Source organism: Gavialis gangeticus, unplaced genomic scaffold, assembly GCF_001723915.1.
Source record: "Gavialis gangeticus isolate Ggan-Ray unplaced genomic scaffold, GavGan_comp1, whole genome shotgun sequence".
Classification (NCBI taxonomy): Eukaryota; Metazoa; Chordata; order Crocodylia; family Gavialidae; genus Gavialis; species Gavialis gangeticus.
Window position 1 is genome coordinate 44,127,827 of NW_017728992.1, and position 7,381 is coordinate 44,135,207.

The following is a 7,381-nucleotide window of genomic DNA, read 5'->3' on the forward strand; positions in this document are numbered from 1 at the left end:
AATGGGCTCCCAAGTGAAGTGGTGCTCTCTCCTACCTTGGAGGTCTTCAAGAGGAGGCTGGACAGATATTTGGCTGGGGTGATATGACCCCGGCACCCATTCCTGCCCAGGGCAGGGGGTTAGATCTGATGATCTGTCTAGGTCCCTTCCGACTCTTTCCTTCTTGCTGACTCCCCATGGTTCCTCCTTTCCTTTGCCACTTTTACTGGCTATATCTCTCTCTCTTCTCTTCAAGTGCCCCAGGGGGCAAAGAACTGCTCCCTTCCTAGTCTGTTTTATCTATCCCCACCAGCCACTGGTGTGATCATTACACTGTGATTGCTTCCTGGTGTGGTCCCAGACCAAGTCCCCGTACTAAACTGCCCTTGCCCCGCCTTTGACCCGCATTCCCCACCTGATCACTCACCTCAACTTGGCAAACCCCCTTGTAAGGAACAGGATTAATATTCACCCTGTTACAGCAAGAAATGCTTAACTTAATAACACATCTCAACTGCTACTACAATCAACGCCCCCCATAAAAAAAGCCAGCAAAATCCATGGTTTCTACACACGTGATATCTGATCCAAAGCACCATGCCTTCATGGCAACTACATAGCTAAAACTAAACAACTATGCACCCAAAGGAATTCTCACAGAAGAAAAATTATAAAGAACATGCACACACACAAACTGTTAGCAACACATTTCTCACAGAAAAACCATTCCCTCTCTGACCACACTATCCTTGTGTTCAAGGGAAATACACCTAACATCTTTAAAGGACAAATACAGAAACAAAAATGCACGAGCTGGCTGGACACTAAAAACCAAAGGCTCAACACTAATGTTGGTTTTTATAGAACTTAAGAAACTGACCCGATCCTGAATTATTCTTATGCGTGGAAGGCAAGAATGACTACTTCTGCCTTTTGACAGGCCTTGATCTCCCAGTACTCAGCTTCTTTTCTTCATCTAAGTGTTTGTCTGTTACCCCTGGAAATTGCTTTCTCCCACCTCTTCTAATTGTTTTCTTTTTTTACTGTACTGTGCTGACTCTTCTATTCCTCAGTCTTGAAAAAGATTTTGCATTCAAAAGCCTGTCTGACTCTATTCTAACTATGCAGTTGGTCCAATAAAACATCTCTCTAAAAAATCCCAAGATTGATTTAAAAAGTCTGGGGTCGCATCAAATAGTTGTTTTGGGTTTTTTGTAAAGAAAGCCTACCTTTTCCAGCTGACATTCCTGTATTACTGTATTCTTAAAATTTCCAAATTGCATAGAAACCACCAGTTTGCCCACCCCTGTAGTAGAAGCATAAGAATATTATTTGGACTGAAGGGCCAACTTAATGAGTTTTGGTGAGCTGTTGAGGGCTTGGGTGTACCAACTGATCCTATCTGGCCCGCCAGCCACCACGGAGAGCCTGAGGAGGGCGGGCTGTGCCTCATGCCACTCTGCTCTGCTGCAGCCAGGGCTCGGTCAGGATAGGATTAATTGGTAGGCTGGAGATTGCCACCCCTGTTCTACTAGAATGTATTTTCCTGAGTCTCTGGAACTGGTTACTACTCATTCTCCATGTGGTTTCATGCCAGCCTCTCCAAATTTTCCATTGTCTTTGCAGTCAGATATTTTGGAAATCTTGGAAGTCCTAGTACTACTATTTCTTCCAGTTGTTCGCCAAGTTTGCAAAAAGTCTTTCTTCCAAAAAAAGGATTCAGCTGGCTTTGTTCACTCAGTTTTTGACAAGCATTAAATTTCCTTCTGTTTCCTTGTAGCAAGAGTTTGATACCTAGAGAGCTGGCAAGAACATACTTAGTCCTAGTTCCAGTTATACAACATGGATCCTGGTTACTGAAGATTGCATGGCAGGGATCAGTATCCACAGATTAGAAGCTGGTTCTACCTAATTGAAGTGGGAAGTGATTCAGAGACTCTTACGGCTTATTTAGTCACCCTCCTCCAACCTGGAACCTAAACATGAAGAGGTAGGAAGCCAGGGACTCTAGTGTAAACAGTTCCCTCCCAGTGCAGTACTAGTATTGGTATTATACACAACAACAGCAAGAGCTGCTTACAATTCTCATTTACCTGTCTCCACTCTGAAACAACTGATACCACTAACAGCCTGTATAGAACAGAAATGGGTAGAAAAACAAAATCAGCAGCATTACATTTACTGCTGTTAGTTAATGACTAGGAGCAGATTTCAAGTACCTGTTTGCCCTGCAACTCTGAAAGAAAAAAAAGTTAAAAAAACAAGAAAAAAAAAGCTATTTTGTTTAGTTTTCTGTACACATCTTGTAGCTCAAAAGAAGGAAAAATATAGCAAAAGGAAAAAGAAAAAGAAAATCTTTCACTTTGAAATAAAGTTGAAGGATAAAACAATACAGAGATTTCCCTGTTTATCTTTTTTCTGCCTTATAAGAGAAAGGGTTGGAGTACTGCTGTAGGTGTAATGGGCTAGGAAATTTGCAAGAAGCAAAGGTTGTTTTTGGCGATAACCTTTATTAGACCAACTATATAGCACAAAAAAAGAAAGAAAAAAATCGAGAAGATGAAACAGAAGCATAGAGGCAACAGAAGAAAATGAAGCTAGAAGAGAGAATAATTGGAAGGAAGAAAGTGAGGAAGAAAAATTAATTTAAAAGCACATTAAAACAGGGGTCAGCAACACCCACAACCTTGACTTGTAAGATGTTGGTATGCCAAAGGCAGACAGCAGGGGAGCCAGAAGGGGCCTGAGCCTTGCTGTGGCAGCACAGTCCTGGCCCCTCCTTGCCACCTGCCCCAAGGCACATGTGAACTCACCACCAGCAATGAGCTGGGCTAGGGCTCCGCAGACCCCAGCGCAGCCACTTGCAGCCTCCCAGTTGCCTGTCAAAGCTGGGCTAGGCTCTGGGCAGGCCTCTGCTGCCTGCCATAGAGCTTGGGCAGCTCACAGCAGGTGGCAGGGAGGCTGCAAGCAGCTCCACCAGGATCTGAGGAGTCCTGGCCTGTCTTGTTGCCAGTGGCAAGTGCATATGTGGATGCACATGTGCAAGGTGGATGGCAGGGAAGGAGCCAGAGCTGCACTGTCACAACAAGAATCAGGTCCCTTGTGGCTCCCCTGCTATCTGCCATGAGGCACGTGTGCCAGGAAAAATGCTTTTGCATGCCATTCTCTGGTGCACATGCCGGGGGTTGCCTACCCCTGCCTTAAAAGAATAAGAGGAAGGCAGGTAGAAACTGCTGTTCAAATGTCAGAAAAGGGAAAAATCCATTATCAAACCATTTTCTCTTTAAGTGACAAGACAAATTGTCCCTTTCCAGTGTTTATTTACTTAGGCACAAAGAAAGGCAGTTAGGCATGTTAGTCTAGACAGAAGGCAGGGCGGCACCTTAGAAACTAACTCATTCAGGAACATGTTAAGATTTTGTAGGTGACCTACTTCATCAGATGTTGTGTAAGCATGGAATAGAGTAAACATGTTTTAAAAGGTGGAAAGATAAAAATGTACACCTTTCACCAAGTTTCAGGGATGTATTTGGTAGCTGTGTTGGTCTGAGACCAAAATGAAATGCAAAAAACTCTAGAACTCTTGGTCCAGAGATGATGCCTTTTATTAAATGACCAACTATGAAGTTGCAAAATAAAATTTAAAAAATCTTTTTCCGCAAGCTTTCAGGCACATGAACCTTTTCTCAGGCTCAGGGAAAATTAGAGAGGGTAAAAAGTCTCCATAGATAAAAAATAAACTTCATTTTTGCACAGAGGAAGCTGAAGATGGAAGTCTGTCCCTCTGGGCCCATGAGAGTGCCTCTGTAAGTGGCTCTTTGATGTGCAGATAAGGCAGCATTCCTTCCCTGGTGGTGTCAAGTGGCAGAAAGGCAGGGAGGTGTAGAAATCTTTCTTGGGGTTTTGGTTGTAGCTGTGTTGGTTTAAGGACGTAGGCAGGCAAGGTTCTTTGAAATCTTTCTTGTTGTTCAGTAATGAAGTTTAAATCCAAAAATTGGCTAATATTTGGCATTTTCCATGTTTCAGGGATGTATTTGGTAGCTGTGCTGGTCTGAGAAAAAAGAAATGCAGAACTCTAGAACTGTTGGTTCAGAGATGACTTTTATTAGACCAACGAAGAAAATCGCAAAAGATATTTTTCCTCCCCAATTTCTTAGTTGGTCTAATTAAAAGCATCATCTCTGAACCAAGAGCTCTAGAGTTTTGCACCTTTTTCCAATGCTGACACTGATGTCTTTGTGTATAATCCACAAATACTGACTTTTTTTAACTCGGTTGAGATTTGTGGTAGTTGGAAGTCAAGCACCAATGGCCCCAGAATAAGGTGAAACACTTAACAATCCAGAGAATCAGAATAGAAACCAGCCTAAATAATCATTCTATGGAAGATCTCAGGTGCAAAACTGAAAATGCAATATTCCTCACTGTGCACAATGCTTTTTCAGAATATTATCAACTATTGCTGCTTCGAGGGTAAATCTGATAGACTGGGAAGATGACATCACTGTCTGTCAAGATACTCTCTCAAAGGTGGGGTAGCTAGCCCTGCATGGAAAAAAACTGTAATGCTCTCTTTGGGATCCACTGCAACATGCAGGCCTAAACCAGAATGCACATTCTGAATCAAAGATCTGTGGACACTGAATTGTACATACTGAAAGATAACTGTAACAGGACTAAATAGGGTGATTTTGATTTCCTATGCCATATGGTTCATGGTATAGATGCTCCACAGCCTCATTCCCTTCATTGTATAGATTAATTTAAAGTTATTAATGTAGATATGTACATACCCACATACAAGACAATATAACATATGAACTTGTAAAGACATTCTTTTTCATTTTAAATCAGGGGTAAATTCTAAAGAAGGGGCAAAGATAGAGAAGTTCAAAAAGAAAATATTTGCTTTTTTGGCACTTAAGAGCCATAGCAAGTTTTCACTAGCGTGGCCTTTGTCATCCTCACTGCAAGAACTTGCCACTTTATGGGAATTATAGCTGCCAAGTATATGAGCTGGTACTTTTAGTGGAAAAGCTGACAGACAAATTGCAATCAGGATATTAGGGGAGTTAAAGACAAGGAATCTGTCATGAATTGGAAGTGTAAGAGTGATGTAGCTGTGACGGTGCAGAAATTGTTTGTGAGGCAAGTATTTCTTAGGGCTACATTTTTTTATTGGACCAACTGTTTAGTTGGGATAGAGTTGCACAAGCTTTCAAATGCAGAGCATTCTTCAGGTTGCACTCAAGATACTACAGGGGACAAAGAAAATACAGGGTGGATCTTGGCAGGTGTTACTTTTCTCGTGATCCATATACCAGTTTCCTGCAACAGTGACCTACTCTTTAAACTGTTTGTCACGGGATAAAATAAAATGGCAGATCTGTTCCCAAAATGGCATATCCACCACAAATGTAATGTTTGGACAGGTATTCCTGCCCACCAGTATCCCTCAAGCTCCCACATTCAAGAGGGAGGTAAGAAGGGAGAGGGAGTGGCTGGCTTCCTGAAACTTGCAAGGTACACTGCTCCTTGCTCAGTCTTGCTGATCTAGTTGCATCAAATAGGGTGGAATTATCAGGGTGGTGTGGCTGGAAGAGCTCCAGTTCTGCTGGCCATGTAACTGCCCCCCTTCCTGGTGCTTTGGTCACAGGCCAGACCCAACCCCTGCCCCCACAGTGCTGTCAGGGGTGCTAGAGGACAGGCTCTTGCCCACACTCTGACAGTCATGGTGATAAGTTCCTTTCCTGCAATTAAAAATGCAAGCAAAAGCCAATTTATTGGCTGCAGGACCCCAAGGAAAAGCCCCACAGGAGCCCTGAGGAAAAAACAACAACAAAAAACGCTGGGGCTGCTTGCCTACCAGTGGTACTTGCAGGCAGCCCAAGACCAGAGACCATCAGTGGTCTCTAGTCATAGTAAGAGCAGATCAGTCAGTCGAGGAGGGGAGGGGGAAGGGAGGGAGAGGACCATACTGCTGGCTTGGCTCCAGCGGCAGCTGCTCCCTAAGGTGCAGAAGTGCCCTGTTGTGCATCTGTATCCTCTAACCAATGCTAATGACAGCATATTGTAACTAAGGCTTGAAAAGGCATTCATTTCCAGCAGTGGACATTTCTGAGAAGTTTCCACAGCTAAACAATTTCCCGAAGAGGAAGCAGTATAGGCATTTTAGCCTGCACCTGCCCCCTCTGCTCTCCATGCCTTCTCCAGATTGGAGTGATCTTGCTCTGGGGAAGACATGGGAAGCAGTGGCTGCTTCAAGTCCCACTTTACCTAGATTGGTCTGAGAGGGTAGACAGACAGGGGATGTGCAAGGGGGAATTGTCCAGACTAGGGATCCCTAGTAATTGTCACCTACAAATCTCATAGATCACTGGGAAATGATTGAGAGGGAATTTTGGTTTATGAAGTTAATAACATTGAAAAGCACATATTACATCTTTGAAAAGATTGGCCCTACCTTACAGTTTATGATTAAAGAAGGTGGGGCAGATAACTTAATGCCAACTTTGCCAATCTACTCCATATTGCTTAAATCCATCTGGGTAGGCAAGGGAAGAGAACAGAGAAAGAAATTATGGCCTTGTGCTCAAAACAGGGGCATGTGCTTACAAGTCCCAGAGAAATTTATTCCTTGATGGTCAGACTATTGGATGAAAATTCCTCAGGCCGGAGTTCACTTACTCAATGCGTCTACAGCACAGCAAGTGAAGAGTCAAAAGAAATGGTATTTAGATGGGGGGGGGGGAAGGGGGGAATGTGTCAAGCACACTGAAGACAGATCCTGAAAGTGGCTGTAGGAGAGTACACACAGACTGGCTTCCCTGCTGCATTTCTGGGCTTGCTGTATAGGAGCCAAAGGAGCGGGGGTGAGGAGGTAGGGCATAATCAAGTGGATCTTTGCCCAGAAACATCAAGGTAATAGGGCACATGCCCCTAGAACAGGGGTGTCAAAAATACAGCCTGCAGAACACCATTACCTGGTTCCAGTGCTGCCCCACATAGCACATGTGGTACCTGCCCCAGCTGATCTGGGTCAGGTGCTGCATGCAGAATGGGTCTTGGACTGACTGCTGAATGCAGTGCAGTCCCAGATTGGCTTGGTTCAGTGCCATATGCTGGATCCAGCCTGGGTCTGTAGGCCCAGTCTGATCTCCAGGGCCAGCCATGCACCAACTTATCCAGCTCACGGACCCACCCCACACCACTCATCTGGCCCATGGACCCAGATGAATTCTAACACCCCTAACCCAGATAGTCTATTAAGTTCCTGGAACATACTGGGAACAAGAAAGTAGAAGAGAAAGTAGAAGAAAATATTGGGGAAATCTGCTTTTAGATTCAGTTCCAACAGGATGGAACTGGATGAAAATCTTAAGTATGGAGAGTAACTTGAGTA